The sequence below is a fragment of the Lutjanus erythropterus genome, chromosome 3 (assembly GCF_056507025.1).
Source record: "Lutjanus erythropterus isolate fLutEry1 chromosome 3, fLutEry1.hap2, whole genome shotgun sequence".
NCBI lineage: Eukaryota > Metazoa > Chordata > Actinopteri > Lutjaniformes > Lutjanidae > Lutjanus > Lutjanus erythropterus.
In genome coordinates this window covers 23,329,662-23,347,022 of record NC_139319.1, presented here as the reverse complement: position 1 = coordinate 23,347,022, position 17,361 = coordinate 23,329,662, and the positions used below count along the sequence as shown (strand labels likewise).

Genomic DNA, 17,361 nt, shown 5'->3' with positions numbered 1-17,361 from the left:
GCTGTATGCAAGGATGCTAATAACAGGTTCCATCACTAGTCAAAATGCGCCAGCTTCAGTGCAGTGTTCCTGTCTGGTAGCATTGCAAGAAATGTTTATTGATCATTTTATCTGATAAATAATGTTATTATGAATCTTAACTAACCACTGGCCCCCCGTCACTCAACAGAAGTGTCCTCCTGAATGTAATTCAGCCAAGTAGAGCTGCAACTATTAGTTGATTAATTGAGGAGTCGTTCGAGAGAAAATGAATGAAATGTTGACTATTTTGATAAGTGATGAATTGTTTCAGCCATTTTTCAGACAAAAAAGTCAAATATTTGCTGGTTCCACTTTCTTAAATGTGAGGATTTGCTTCTTTATCATTTATGACAGTAAATGAAGAGTCTTTGGGTTTTGGACTGTTGTTCGGACAAAATAAGCAATTTGAAGATGTTACTTGGGGCTCTCGTGAAGAGCATTTTTCACTTTTTTGCCATTTCATAAACTAGCTGCGGCAATTAGTAAACTAATCAATTAGCTGTCAACTATTAAATTAATTGCCAACTATTTTGATAATCAATTAATCATTTTGAGTAATTTGTTAAAGAAGAAATCTACAAATTCTATGATTTCAGCTTTTCAAATGTGAATATTTTTCAGTTTCTTTGAGACAGTAAACTGAATATCTTTTGTTGAGAACAGACAAGACATGTCAAGATGTCACCTTGGGAAACAGCGATCAGCAATATTTCAATATATTTTATTTATTTAACAAATCAATTAATCATGAAAACAATCAGCAGACTAATTGATAATGAAAGGAACTGCTAGAAGCAGCACTACAGTCGACTAAAAGACATGTTGAGAGAGACAAACCATCAGGGCTGCAACTAATGATTATTTTCATAGTCGATTTCAAGTTGATTATTTTCTCGATCAATTGATTAATACTTATTTGTCTATAAAATGTCAGAAAATGGTGAAAAACGTTCAGTTCAACCTTCAGATCAGTGTTTCCTAAAGCCCAAGAAGAACATATTCAGTTTACTATCAGAGAGGAGTAAAGAAACAAGGAAATATTCATATTTAAGAAGCTGAAATCAGAGAATCTTGACTTTTTTTCTTCTAAAAACATGACTTAAACTGGTTTATGAATAATCAAAACAGTTGACGATTCATTTCATAATCGATTAATGATTGATTAAAAGGTTAAATTGTTGCAGCTCTACAAACCATACTCTCTTATTCTCTGGCAGTGCCCCTGCACTTGTGCCCTCACCCTGCACATTATCACCAGCTTGCATTTCTCTTTAGCAAAACAGCACGAGATCAGATCAGCGAGACAAGCATTGCATAACTCAGACACGTCTCTATAAACGCTACTGACCCTCCTGATTTCCGGCCCTGTCCCTAATGAGCTGCCATGCACTGCCATCTCTCTGAGGCACAGATCAGAATTCAAATCCGATGAGAGCAGGGCCAAGTAAATTCCTCCAGCCAAGAGACACAAAATAAAGAGTCCAAACCAGTGAACGTTATTAACGCTGTACTAAAAATGTAAGTTTGTGGGAGAGGAGAAGAGGCATCAGAAGACGCGTTGGAGAAGCGAACAGGAAGGTAGCGCTTTCAACTGTGGGAATTCTTTTCTCACACACACACACATACACACACACACACACACGTATAGATTACGCATACACATATACATGGATTGGCGCACACACACACTCACACACACACACACACACACACACACACACAGGTTGCAAGTTTAGACTGGAGCTGTAGAAAGCTAATTTGCACCACATTGAAATGCATCTCAATTAAAGAGAAACACATCGAGGTGCCAGGGGAGGAGAGAAGAGAGAGATGTGAGAGAACGGGAGGGAGGAACGGGGTGTGAAACAGATAGTGTGTGAGAGTATGAGAGCAATAGAAAGAGGGAAGGGAGGGAGGGAGTGAGCTCAACTGTATTTGGCAAGGGAAGAAGGGAGGGAGAGGGAGAGAAAGAGTGTTTTCATCTCCCTCTCTTGGAAAAACATCTCATTTTGGGATGAATCAGATTTAGAAAGGGTGTTAGGAGGTTGAGGCGCAGCTAAAATCCTAACTAACTTCAACCTCGTTATCACCAGCTCTCTGGTTTTGTGCCAACACAACAGGGCTGTCCCTGCTAAAAACTGTGTGTGTCGGACTGTATGTGTGTTTGTACTCAGGATATTTTTAAGCCCAAGGCCACATACTGTATTACAGGATGGGCGGATACGTCCAAGACACAATAAGGTTTTACCTAAGTGTGTAGGCAAGTGTGACTGCAGCCCTGCATCGATGTGTTTTGGGATATTTTTGAAAATGTGTTGAACGCTTTGTTTGTCATATTAGTCCATGTTAAAAATTAGATAATGTGCGTTTGAGTGTGTATGTGCATGTTATGTGTGATTTTGTAAGTCCGAGGGAACAAACAACAACCGGAGAAAGGAAAGAAACACACACACACACAATCTGTCACATGGAAATATCAGGATTGGCTTTGTGTGCCGCTACCATTTTGCACGGACTGTCATGTTCTTAAGACTGCGATGATGCTGCCAGCCCACCATCTTAACAACAACAACAAAATACAAGTACATCCATTCTTTCATGCTGTCAGAAAATACTCAACTTGTCTGCTTTTCGCAGGAGCCCCTTAACCCGGTGTTTGCCTCTGCTCCAGTGTAAGTCGCACAGCTCTTAGAGAGAAGAGCATTCTGGGAAATCAAGTCCTTTTGATCTTATTCCTCCTGACTGCAGCGCTCTAACACCATGATGTAATGCACATACCTGCCTGCTTCACTATCAAGATTCAAGATTCAGATTTACTTTGTTGTGGGCTTTTTCACCATTGCTGCAGCCATGAAACACCACATTCCATATACAAAAATATACACACAAATGTTCTGAAAGACAACTAAGCAGACCAAAAAAAGCATCAACAATAATCATTTCAAAAAGTTTCTGTTTCTTAAGGATTCTCTGAAAAAACAGTGTCAACCTCTTTTCTGCCATATTTAAAAGTTTTACTGACAGAGACATAAATTAAGTTTAATACCAGACGGCAGCAGCTGGTACTCACAGTACACAGCATGGGATGGGTCAGTAACTAATCTACTGGCTTGTCTTGGTGTGGGCTTTTCGAACTATAAGTATCGGTGATAATCAAATGATTGGTATTAAAACAATCATTAGCCAGATGAACGTTGTCATCATCATGATCATCCTGACTGCCATCGGTGTCACGGTGTCAGCACATCATCTGAGAATGCATCATCTCATTTTCACCTGACAAGAAACTGATGGGGGTCGCTGAGTTTAAATGATTGCGTGATTGCCCGGCCGTGTCTACGATGTGGTTAAATGTCTCTGCTGGAACATCTGTGTGAACACCACACTGAAACTCATCTGAAGAGTACTCAAGGTAAATTGAGAGGACATGACATGAGACACTCTCCCACTGAAATGGATTCCTTTTCATATGCTAAAAAATGACAGAAAGCTTGATTATTAAATATCACCAACCCCACTGAATATTTTTTTTTTTTGAAAAGGCTTTTAAAAAGCAACTGTGGTCACTGTTGAAAAGATGTTAAGAACTGGTTCAAAAGTGAGCGTTTCTTCAGCAGTTATTTAAAGATGTTAATTGAACGTTCACAATATGTTTGCAACACTGACATTTTTTTCATCCTCTACAACTTGCAAATAATAGCCTATTGTCACTTTGGACACTCGCTAAGAAATTACATCCAAATTTCTCAGTTGAAAGCCAGAAAATGAGATTACTTCACATAAGACTCAAACCTCTGTCCTGTGCTCAACCCACTCATCCACCACATCTCCTTACTTGTTGTGCCCACCAAGGTGCTGTGGCAAGAAAAATCACATCAGGCTTGTAAATCTAGCAACTCATGTGCCCAAAGAAATAAACTGTTTCACTATTTTCGATTAATCAATTAATCATTAAAGTAATTTTTCATGCAAAAATGACAGAAAATGCTGTTTTCAGCGTCTCACATAAGGTGATTTCTTCTATTAAACTGAATATCTTTGGTTTTTGGACTGACAAACCAAGACATTTAAAGACATCACTTCAACTTTGAGAAACTAGAGTGGAGATTTTTCTCTATTTTTTGATATTTTATAGACCCTGGGGGCCTAGATGAAGCATGACAAGTAACTTTAGTCTTCGTTATAATTTGATGACGTGAGTAAAAATTGACCTTGAGCAAGGAGATTTCTGACCCACTTGGCAAGTGGATTAAGAAACAACAACATTACACTGAGCCCTGTTTTATATGACGTCCCTGTCAATATTCCTTGGGAGTAGTCGAAGCTGTAACCAGTACGACTAATAAGTACTTGCGTTTCCTTCTTAGGCTACAGAATTAAGAGCAATTTCTTTATTTTACATTAAAAACTTCTTCCATTGTGACGTCCTGGAAGCTTTTTGTTGCCCACACACAGCCGATATAATTCGATTTTTATGACATTTTATTTGAAACATTACATTTTGTGTAGACCACATTTCACCTACCAGTGAAATATGACTTTGGAGAAATGCCTTCACTCTTAATTAGTATTCTCTCTTCAATAAACAACTGAACAAATTTGTTGATTTTGGAACCGTATGTTAGCTGGTTGAAAGGATGCCAAAAAGAAGACAATCAGATCGAATACTGACCCATTTTCAACTATGAATGATCGTTGAAATCCCAGTTGGTGCTCGCTGCTCACTCCTCTCAGCTCTGTTTTCAGGCTTTAGAAAATCTAGCCCACGGCAGAAGACTTTGGCCAATCACAGGTCAGTAACATAGTCAATTCCCAAAAAAATCTGTCTATCATGACTTGAGAACGAGACTCAACAATCAACATTCTCTCCCAGGTGTCGGCGCCACTGAGCTAATATAATGTCTTGTCGTATGTTCAAAAGACGTCTGCTGAAGAGCTGGAATTTTTATGACATTTTCTGAATGTCCGATGTTGATGTTCACAGGAGGGTTAAACCCTAATTTCATATATTGAACTAAATGTCAACGTTCAAGCAGGTTCGTAGTCAGACATCCAGATATTGAACCTGACTTGCACATTGTGCAAACATGCAGATGTGGTCGTGGACTGACCGATACAATATGAACATAATCCTCACATCTGGCAGGGTAATTTGATGACCTGGGAATGAGATTCAGTCAACTACCTTTCTCCAGAATCGCTTACTGCACATTTAACTTTTGGACTGCTTCAAATAACTGAGCTGAGACAGATGTTACAGCAGACCTTCATCTGCTGTCCAGCAATTACATCTACCTGTGTCATAATCCACCATCGTTTGCGTTTAAGTCGGTGATCTTGTTTCGGTCAATGCTCTTAGCCTCCCCTTGTTTGTGTCGCAGTCGTGCTGCTAAGTTAAAATAAGCAGTGGCCTTCTTTCACATAAACCTCATGCTGGTGACAAGCATGTCAAAGCCACAAGAACCTACTGTGTATCAGTGAAGGCTCTGACAGCTAAATATATAAATATATACGCTAAAAGAAAAACTGCTTACATGGGTTTTCCTCTTCCTCCAATACTTTGGGTTAGCATAATCTCTCTCCCTCTCTCTTTCCCTCTCTCTGTCCCTCTTTTCTTTTTGCTCACTTATTCATTCCTTGCATACACATGACTGAGCAGAGCTGACACACACAAACACAGCCAGAGATGGGCAGTATTTCAGTGACATGTGTGTAAATATGTATTTAATTACTTTTGAGTATTCTGTCATTTGTATGTTGCTGGGCAGAAAACAATAAGATGTAATTTGCAACAAAGAGCTTGTATTTATGTATTTTAAACATTTAAAATACATTATTGAATATGTCATTCTCAAACGTGATACATTTTATCCCCAGGTTTAAACTGCAAGTAAAAACAACTGTTAAAAAATTTGATTAATTACAGTGCTCGGTGTGAACACCACACCTCATTTATGTTCCTAGCTTGAGAGAAAGAAGCTGCTTATGTGTTTGGTGCAAATTTCCCCTCAGAAAAAGTGATCAGATCAAAATATGATCAGTTATTGTAGCTATAAGACAAGCTTACTGAATGCAGGGCTGTGACGACATGGGTTTTTTCTTACCATGGTGACAAAGCAAGATATTCCTGCGAGATGGTGGTTTACCGCAACTGCCATTATTAATTAATAGTTACGTTATAGTGGACTTTATTGGAGCATAATGCCACGGTGTAGCTCCTATAAGGGGCAGGGCAGTGAGTATGTGTGTTCAGCATGAAGGAGAGTGAGCGTCAGACTGCTGATGCTGCTAGCAGAACACAAACTTAAACTTAGCAGTAAGTTGTCAATCTGGCAGTAAATGTACTGTGCAGGTTACAGTGTATCGGGTAATAAATGCTGCAGCTTCTCAAGACCAAGAAAAGTTGTGTCTGCTATTTCCCAACTGCTGGAAAAGTGACGGGGTTAGCTCCGAAGTTCGAAAATGCTTAAGAATGGGCAAATATGGGCAAATATCACTGACTTGCTAGAAACTATACTCATATGTAACAGCTGGAGAGTATCAGCAACAGGCCTTCTGGACCTTAAGTAGGTGATGTAAGTCACGTCATGTAAAACACATGGTAAATTTTGTTTAACAGTCACAGTTTGATTCATGTTAGGCAAAAAAAAAGCCTACTTGGTTATGTTTGGTAAAAGTCTCTTGGGTTAAAGTCCCATGTTTGACCCATCACTCCCTATGTGTGTTCATTATACTGCTCCCTGCGTTATTACTACAGCCAATAGAGTTAGCTGCTGAATAATAAATGGAAATAAGCTGCTTGCACAGACAGCCTATAAGATTGTTCTTCTGGTGGAGAACTGATTGAAACCACCCAGCATGCACCATAGATATGTTATAATGAACTAGATAGTGTATGCAAAAATGGCGCCCAATCAGTCCAGTGAAAGCTGCTCACCTGGTGTATGAAATAAAAAACTTTTCTAGCTCCTGACTTTACTTCCTGGTTACACGGCCCACTGAATATGTGCAGTAGTGTTTCCCCCTTGCTCTCACCTGCAAGTTCACACTCTGCTGATGGAGTTTACACTGTGATGACATTATAGATTTTTTTGGTTCAAGGAAAGTTTTACAAACATAAAAACTCCATGGATCAAAGATTCATAATAGAAAGAGTCAAAACTGACCTTGTTTGCAGTTCGAGGTGTCCTGTCAACACTTTCATAGATCTTTCTTTTGTAATAGTGGCCTCAGAGAAAATATTTTTTGGGCTGGTGGGAATTTTTTTGGCCACTGGGAAAAAATTGGTGGCAAGGCTGAGCGGCAATGGCCTGTTTAGTTCTATTGTAAGTCTATGGCATGTACCCCTTATTTCACAGCCTCCCACCTTTGAGATCTCCTGATTGGCCACTTCAAATCTCTGATGTGGGAAATTAGCAGAGTTCATCTTTTCAATGTAGGGGTGTTCAAGTCAGATGCATATTGGGACTACCTAAAAATTGATAATAACAGTTTGTATAGAATATAATTTTGTATTTTTAAATGACGGATTACTTGCATTTTAATTAAATACATTTCTCATAACAATATTTTGTTTAACTGTACTTTTTAGGGTTGCAACTAATGATTATTTTCATTATCAATCAATGTTCAGATTATTTTTAAGATTAATCAATTAATCATTTGGCGTATAAAATATCAGCGAAATATGAAAAATGCTCATTACAATTTCTCAGATCCCTAAGAGATGTCATCAGATTGCATTTTTTTGTCCAACCAACAGTCCAAAACCCAAAGACTCGTCATTTACTCTCACAAATGACAAGAAAAGCAGGCAGCAATTCCTTAAACTTAAGAAGCTGGAACCAGTATTTGCTTGAAAAATGAAACGCTTAATCAATTATCAAAATAGCTGACTAGTAATTTTCTCTAATTGATTAATCGTTAATCGACTAATTGTTGCAGCTCTAGTATTTCTATTCAACACATTTGATGAGCAGGTAGATACTTTTGATGCATTTGTGTCCAATCTCTGGTTATTGGTCACTTATTTTTTTCCTTGCAAACACATGACTGAGCAGAGCTGACACACATGCACACACACACACACACACATTCCTGGGCACATGCTTCACAATGACGGCCCCATACTGTACATGGCCAATAAAATACACCAGCAAACTACTCCAACAACCTCCACAGGCACTTTGTCATGCCCTGTGTGTCTTTTACGGCTTCTCAATCTGCCCTTGATGACACCGCTTATGAGGCTTTAAGCGGCCCTCTGTTGTGCATGGGCTGACAGATCGAGTTGTTATTACATTAAGTAGGGACTCTCTATTAGTGCAAATGGTGGCACATAACCAGATAATCGGCTGTGGACAGCAAGTGTGGCTATGTGGGAGGTGAGATGCTAACGGATGGTGTGTGGGAGAGTAATGTTTTATGTTGGAGGAAGTGTGATATCTCCATTATAGACAGGCTTAATTGATAAACAGGACAATAAAAGCAGCAAATGGTCCCATAGATTTCTGCCTACAGCACAGCCAGCAGTACTGTAGGATGACACTATGTATAGATATAAATATAAAAAAAAGGGGGAAGTAATGGCACTGACAATAATAGCATATTAAGTAGAAGCTTTAGAACAATATCACACAATGTCATCATTGTAGGGAAATAAAAGACTAATAAAATCCCCTCTCATAAAAAAGCAGCGCTTCCCTGAGGGATCCCTCAAATGTTTCTTTCTTCTCACCTAATCTCTCCCCCTCTCCCTCACCCCGGCCGGCTGTATTTTACCCTCCGTGATAGGAATACAGACTGATAATTGTCACAAATGGCCACGTTTTAATTCCCATGCATAATAAGCGAGAACTTCGCTGCCACGGGGTAAGAAAAAAAAATGAAAGAAGAGAAGAGGAGCTGCGCTGCCTGCCACGCTGCCTTTTTTTTTTTTACCAGCTCCTGGCGCAAGAAAAACAATCCACGAAATGCTTCTTTTTTTTAAGTGTTTTACGGTGATTATTTAAAAGAAGATAAAAGTGCGGCGCAACAAATCCGAGGGAGCACTTTCACATGTTTCAAACACAAGAGGATTCGCAATCAAGCAGCAACAATTTTTTTTTTTTTTTTTGGCCAAAGTATGTGTGCTCACCAGAATATCCGGATCAGAGCTCGGTGTACGGAGAATCCCGAGGAGTTTCCCCTGTCTTTCTTCACCCCAAGTTGAAGGCAGCGATGAGACGAGCGCTCCCACAGTCCCGACTGAACTGCGAAGAGAGAAAAGGTAAGACCACATTGAGGAGAAAGAAAGAAAAGAAAGAAAGAAAGCACGCCAGCCAGCCTATAGACTCTCTCATCCCGGGCGCCAATCGAGGTCAATCCCCCAGCACCACTCAGCCACCCACCCACCCGAAAAAAAAAAAAAGTACATCAATAATTACACACGTTTAGCTCACTAATCCGAGTCTGTACCTCTTAAACGAGACGGGATGACCACCAGAGAGTGAAAGAGACGGGAAAAAAAGGACCGGGCAAGGCAGCGGCTGTCAGTTTTGACTTCAAACTGATGCTGACGATGCGCACCGAGATAAGCTCCGGAGGAGAGAGAGAGAGAGAGAGGAAGAGGAGAGGAGAGGAGAGGAGGAGGGAGAGATCAGAGGTGCAGTGGTGAGAGACAGATCCACTGAATTGAATTAAACAAACCACCACTTAAAAGTTGTTCAACTAGGTCAAGATTTGAGACAAAGACTACTTCTGCGTGGCAGGGAAACGCAGCACGTGAACTCATCAAAAGTCGTGATAGATAATTCCCGATTCTGGAGAGGCACTCAAAGGCATCTGAGGTGCATGTTTGGGGTTACAGTGCTATGACACTGTTATAGTCAGCATGCACTGCCCTGAGGCTAGAGCAGCAGCTACAAGGAAACACTGTGGGGTCCTGCCACACACACACACACACACACACACACACACACACACACACACACACATGCAACCCATTATGGAAATTAGAGATGTTCTGATAAATGAATTATTTTTCCTTTGCAATACATACATGAATTTAGCGTATCAGCCAAAACTGAGTACCTACTTGATGCCACTGTTAAAAAAAAATGTCAGCACTCAGTCCACTCTATAAGGACTTTTTAAAGTCAGTTTTTTCCCCCAAAACAGTTCAGTTCAACCCAGTCAACAATCACAAAGAAAGACAAAATGTCCGCTCCAGGGTTTTATTACAGATCCCAGTAAAATCAAATCAAATCAGGAAACAAAGCTTGAAATAACTGTCTGTATAGAGAGGCGAAGTCTCTCCCCTTCCGGTGTTCCCCATGGGACCTTACTTTGGAAAAAAAAAAAATGTACGGTAGTTTACGGCGACAGATAACGTTTTGATGCTGTCTGAATTGTGCTATGAAGTACTTCTGTGAGGTGTCGGTTTAAAAGATAAAAAAAAAGTCACTGTTATAACTGTTTACATATCAGACTGTAAAGATACATAATTAGAAAGGCTACACAAACATATGATTGTGTAAAAGACATGACTTTCTTCCTCTAAAAGCTAACATTAGCTGCTGAAGCTACGATGCCTGTGTGTTTTCGCTCTGGGATTTAGTTACACAAGCAATGGGTCTCATTCGTTATTTTGCTTCCCGGCTGATGAAAGGACCAGGAGTCGCTGCATGAAACACACCAGGTGAGGTAACGTTAAAAGAGACGGTGATGTTGGTGTTGATGATTGTGCAAGATGAGGCATGTAGCTCATTTAGCAGTTTCATTTAAAACTAAACTAAATCAGGACAAACCCACGACAAACTGCAACTTTCTCATCTTGTTAAATTATGAAAAACATATGTGTGATTCATGGCATATTTCAGTCAGTCAGGTTTGCGGCATCTGTTTTAGCTCTGCTGAAACAACAACAACTCCTGGAGAATCTCCAACAGGGAAATACACAATCCACTGGCTTATTCCTCCTCCTGACACAGACTCCAGAGACCTTCTCTTTACCATGAGCTAGCTACAATAATGCAGACCTTGACCATAATATCACAAGAAGCTGCGGGGACATGGCAGCGTCTCATTTCAGGGCTAATACATGGTGTGGTATCGCATCAGTTCCTGTAATTTTGTACTCGCTGATCAGAAAAACCCAACTGGAAACATTGTAAGCGGTTTATTTACATCACCAGTAAAGATAATTCAGATTATGAAAAAAAAAAAAAAATATGTGAGAAAGAGAGAGAGAGGTTGATAACTTCAAACTGCATTTCCCTTCCTTCATGCTGTTCAAGGTACAGTAGTCTCCTCAAAGATGCTTTCAAAGAGATGACCTGGGACTTTCTGGCACACAGCCAGACTTACCTCAGGTGGTGGAGGCATCTCAAGAGACTTGCAGTGTTTATAACCCACACATTAATTTGGTGGAAACCACAAATGCAAGATTCCTCTTCTGTTTTAATTAATGTACTGCAGCAGATTCGTGTCTCCTTGCACAGAGAAGAATATAGTAATGCAATTTTTCCTTCTTAAAGGCATACCGTAGAATGAACGAATGAACTGAATGAATATGAATGAATATATATCAGTTTAAGTGTTGGTTCATTCGTGTCAGGCACCTAAAAAGTGGTCCACCTAAAACAAATCAGTATCTGTTTAACTGTCCACTATATTTATAATATTTTACTTTGCTGTCAGTGTCTTCTCTGATGGCCTCGATCAATTAGTTTGTTCATGTTATTGTTTGACTTTGTGGATGTAAAAGGATGATTAGGTTTCACAGAAATCTTGCAATAACACAAACAAACTAATAGATAGACACAGCTATAAACAAGCAACTGCTGTGCTCCGCGAGGTAAAATTAATGACTTTGCCTATGGAGTTTTGTTGGTTTGGAGAGAGCAAACTTTGGCTTATATAACAGCGGTTTCCTGTCAGAAAAGGCTGATGACAAAGCAAAGCAGTGAAAATATTCTAAATGAACCAACACTTAAACAGATTTTTTTTTAGTTCAACCTTTTTTTTTTTAAATGCCGAAAATACCTTTTGTTGCTGACCGTATCCACAGCAGTTCATTGCTTAGCTTCTGTGCCAGTCCTCCTCTCTGCCTCTCCTAACTGGGGTACTGCAATACACTGACTATATCAATAAATTCCACACAAACCCTACATCAAATTATTCAAACTATTCCTTTAACCTGGCACCGTTTCACTCAACAAATGCCATATATTTAATGTGCAAGGTTGCTGTTTTGGCCATCATCTACTAACTAAATTGATTATGTGACAAGATGCGTCCACATCTGGGAGGCTTACCTCCTTGGATACATAATTTCCATAGGGGGAAACCCTGCATGTAAATTACAGAGGCAAGAGAAAATAAAATGAAGAGCAAACAAACATGATACTACTCTGACTCTATATGTCAGACACGGTATATCAGTGTATATATTTGACACGTTACACTTACAAAGCTTTCATACAGCGATGACAAATCCGAACTTCAGTTTTACAGTCTGTCATGTTTCACACATACTAGAATGTCTTGACATTTTCGTAAAAAAAAGTTGAACTCAAACATGTCACCATGGACAGTAGGATGTAAAATGCATGTCACCCTCATCCAGATCAAGCAGGTGACACTGTCTGTCCTCTGTGGCTGACTGGAAGCATCCAGTTCACACAGCACAAATAGACCTCAATCCTCTGGTCAGATATCACAGCATCATTACAAGAATACAACATTGCTAACAGGAGTTGAAAGCTACAAACATGTGTAGGTGTAATGTTTCATTTTCAAACTGATTCTTTTTTTGGTGTGTGGCAACAGTGCCAACCCCTGTAGTATTTTACTTTACTAGTATTTTCTATTTCACTTTAATATTTTAAAAAAAATTCTGCAGGCAGAAGGGTTTAGGTGCCATTTCCTGAATATCATCCTTTTTAGTAACTGCAATCTTGACTGCTTGGACTGCTGCTGCTCTCAAGGTAAGAAGAGCGAAAGACTTCTGGACACTCTCCTGCTGCAGGAGGAGACAAAGAGAAGGGACAAAAAAAAAAAGAGGAGAGGAGAGCAGATGGATGGAGCGAGCAGAGAAGGGGCAGAGTTCATGGTGAGATCCATGTCCATCTCATACCACCTTTCCTGTCCGCGGAGAGAATGAGAGGAGAAATGGAAGAGTAGGAGGAGAAGGAGAATAATTCCAAGTGCTGATTCTTTTCTTTTCATATCTCATTCCTGAGTCACCACTTCATCTGTCCACCTACCCCTAGCTCTCCTTTCCTCTCTCTCTCTGTCTTCATCCTCTTTGTCTCTCTACTCCCCTTTCTCTCTCCGTCTCATCCGTCCCTCCTTCCACTCTCTATCTCTCTTTTTCGAGGAGCATCTCTTGTTTGTTCATGTACCCAAATGTCTGCAACATCCTGCTCTCTATTTACAGAGCATGTGGGATGAAGTGTGTGTGTGTGTGTGTGTGTTTGTGTGTGTGTGCGTCAGCTTTGTACTTGTGTAACTCTGTATATCCATATGCACATGTATGTGGGTACGGTGTCTTTTTTGTGATATGTCCAACATTGCATAAATGTTGGGATATTGATCTCTTGTGTGGTGTACATGTACAACCCTTTGATTTTTTTGTGCATAATCAAATGTTAACTGGTCAACAGTGTTAAAAGATACTTCCCTATGTGAATCAATGAGTCAACGTGTGTGCGGGTGTCAGATAATTGGTTAATCAATCAGATCGTTTTCATTTCTCCTTGCAAAGGGCAAACAGAGGAAGTCATAAAGAAGGGCAGAAGTGCAATATTATAAAGCCTGCGCTTTGTGGATTTAAAGTTTCAGACTTTCTTTGTGAAAAGCTACGTTGGCTTCAGAGCGGTTTATTTAAGACACTCTGGGACTCAACACTTCAGTAGATTTAGGTCTAAACCCGGATTTCAAGGTGATGAATCTTATTGCTATGCACCTGCTGTTATATCTGTATCCATCTGTCCATCTGTATTCGCTTTCATGATTCACCCAAATAATAAAAGGAAATTCTTTGCCCGTGTTTCTTATGCAGGCTCGCCTAGACTCCGGCAGTTTTCACATGCTTTTCCATATGTATAAAACAGCAGCAGACCTTGGAGACTGGTAGGATGTATTTTAAAAACAGGCAAAGTAGTGTGTCCACTTTTGGCATGTATGCAATTTTGTAACACCATTTTTTCTGCTCAGTGTATCATAGTCTTTTATACAGGCGTCTCCTATGTACTAACACCATTCTCGCTCCAACTCATCAAATACAGCAACTTGGTCAGTGGCATGATGCTGTATGTACCTCTCAACCCAACTCATCACATACCAACATTTTGTCCTGCTCCTTGGCACCTCATACTGATAGACAAGGTAACCTTTATAACACATGGTTAACACTGTGAGACAGTTGCAGTATGGGTAGGTTTAGGCAACAAAACTACTTGGGTAGGTTTAAGATAAGACCATGTTTGGGGTTATAATGAGTATGTATCCCAAAATGTCACTGACATCACTGAAACGACTCATGAGACGAAAGTCATATAACACACAGAACGTTATGTACATTAAAACCCTCTCTATACTTCTTCAGGCCAGCCACCGATGGGTTTACATTCAACTCACTTGAAAGCCTGGTGTATCTCTGTTAGTTGTTAGCAGGTCCCGTGTACATTTTGACAGTGACAAAATGTTGGTATTTGACGAGTTGGGATTGAGAACGGGCTGTCTCACTCCCAACTTAGCTTAGTCAGTGACTCTAGGCTTTAAACTATGATGCTGCTGTGTGGTCAAGTTAGCCTGGTTAGGTTTAGGCAACTAAACATCATCATGGTTTGAGTTAAAAATAAGTACATTGTGTAAGTTTGCATATGTAACTTAAGTAAGTGAACGTATGTAACGTAACTTAACTACATTATATAAATGAAAAAGAAGTCACTGTTGATTGGGCCCAGTCTTCTGGGTGAAAGTCGTGCTTGTTATGAAATGTATGTAACATAATTTATATATGTGTGAAATGACTTTGGGTTTCACATGGTGCATCAACCTCAATCTAATGGGCGAAAGTCTTGAGCTATCCATCCACCTCATCTCCTCAATACACTAACTTTCCAGCCCAATCTGATTCCCATCTTGTCACATGCCAACAATTTGTCACTGCGCCTCTGCGACTCATACAGATGTGCACAATACCCATTAGCTGCTGAAAGTGACACACCAGGCTTTTCAAGTGACATGAACATAAACCCATGAGACCTACTGGGCTTTCAAAATTGTATACAAAACAAGAAAGTCTGCACGTGTAAGAAGTGAGGTGGATGGATGGCTCAAACAAATCCTGGATTTTCACCTACAAGAGCAGGGTTCATGTAAAAACCAAAGCATTAAAAGTAGTACCCATGTAGCTTTTGTACGTGAACCTACCTAAACATTAATCACATGTTTAAAAGGCATACTGGCAGCATCTCATTCAGCGGGAAAAGGATACCTTGTGCACCTGAGTTGGATGTAAAGATCAGGTGACAAGTCTAGAAGAGAACGGGTTACTTCATTTGATGCACAGGGACACTGACCAAGCTGTTGCATTTATGGCATTGGGAGTGAAACTTGTCTGATAGGGTCACTGAGTTGGCCAGAGTATCAGTATCTTATACAGTAACACTGACTAAGACCCACTAGAAAACTATTAACGTTATATAGAGGCAAACCGCTCATCCCTGTGTCTTAATTATCCATCCCCAGGGCTGTCATCATTAAAGCAGCCAGACACTGGGACATATTTGGCATTATATTTTTAATGCTACAACAACCGGTTCAGCAAAAAACCACCACAGATTATTCACAGCGTGTGTCTTGGCTCAGCTCCATATACTGTGACACATTATTATATTTCAGCCCTCCCTTTCTTTCCCTCCTCTTCCTCCTTCACTTTCCCCCCTCCTCATCTCCTCTCCTTCCTCTCCCTTCACCCACTCCATCCTTTCCTTCATCCTCCACCTTTTCCCTCTTCAGATGCTTTTTTTGTCCTCTCTGGAATGCAGAAGAATAAAAAAAAAAAACAGATAAAGCACCTTCATACATGTTCTGTCGATTACCAGGACTGTACTGCTGTGCGCGTGTGTGTGTGTGTGTGTGTGTGTGTGTGTGCTGCGTGAGTGGGGCTGACGGTGCATTGTATGTGTGCCAGTTGTTTGTGTGCCTCTCTGTGTGCAGCAGGAAATTCAAAAACTAGGCCATATCGACCACCCAGGGGTTTGAAAGCTCAGGGGGTACCAAAGCAACATGGTTTAAATAAGAAAAAAAAGCGTTTCAAACGCCATAAAGGGGGAGAAAAGACAACGCATATGCACATTCTCACACACACAAGCAGACATGCATACACACACACAGACAGGCACCCCTCCCATCTGATAAACCCCTGGCTCACATTGTGTTCAAAGAGTAACATCAAACACTTAATCATATACATATCTAAATAAATCTTATCCAGCTTGATAAACAACCATGTTTCATTTATATGGTCCTCCTCCAGCTTGCGCTGGTGGCCGACCATTTTCCTATAGATTAGGGCTTCCCCTGCTGACAGCGCCAGAGCAATGAGCTGCAGACCTTGTCACTATTGATCCAGGTTGGAGTATAATGGATATGAATGGGATCCACTCTGATTGGTTTTGAATTTTATCTCAGAGGTGAAAGAGAGTGAGTTTGACCACACCAGCGATGGATGGGCAGACACTGCGTGTGTTTTTGGTTTGAAAGTGCTCACATTGATAGGACATGGTTAAACTACTGTGAGGAACAGGAGAACATTAATTCATTTTCCAGCATAAATCGTCCTTTCAGACTTTCATCTTTTAAAGCTTAAATGTTTGAGAAAGCAAAATAAACTCCCACGAGACTGTTACCACTTGTCTGTGTGCGAGAGGGTGAAGCAGGGGGTGGGGGTGGGATTTAAGTGTTTCTTTTTCAAGATGACTGGGAATATCAATAATGCCATTAATATTAGCCTATATCCTCTTCTGCCACTACAGGTCATCACCTCTCAACTGTGTCTCCATTTAGACATTGATTATGTCATTTCACTGTTGACCTTAGGCTCTGATGCAGCAGAAAACAGAATCCTAATGTAACCTCACCCCAGAAGGTCAAGTCATCCTGTTGGATTTTGGAGGTTTAAGAAAATATTTATGATACCTTCCTTCAACTCAGGGAGGGGAGGCAGCAACTAAACGCACTGAGTCATCTTGAAGATTGTGGCCTCTAAGCTTTTCGTGTGAAATACACTGTTAGTTATATAACACTTTTGTTCACTTAAGTGTCACTAGCCATGTTTCTACTGCTACT

The 17,361-nt window shown here is 40.2% G+C and overlaps 1 protein-coding gene across 1 annotated transcript in view; it reads right to left on the bottom strand.

Moving 5' to 3' along the window:
* ptprdb (protein tyrosine phosphatase receptor type Db) overlaps positions 1–9,704 on the bottom strand; it is a 218,718-nt gene extending 209,014 nt beyond the window's left edge. The window contains exon 1 of the mRNA XM_084715473.1: positions 9,158–9,704. The gene's annotated coding sequence lies outside the window, so the exon portion shown is untranslated. The remainder of the gene's footprint in view (positions 1–9,157) is intronic.
* Between the last annotated feature and the right edge of the window lie 7,657 nt (positions 9,705–17,361).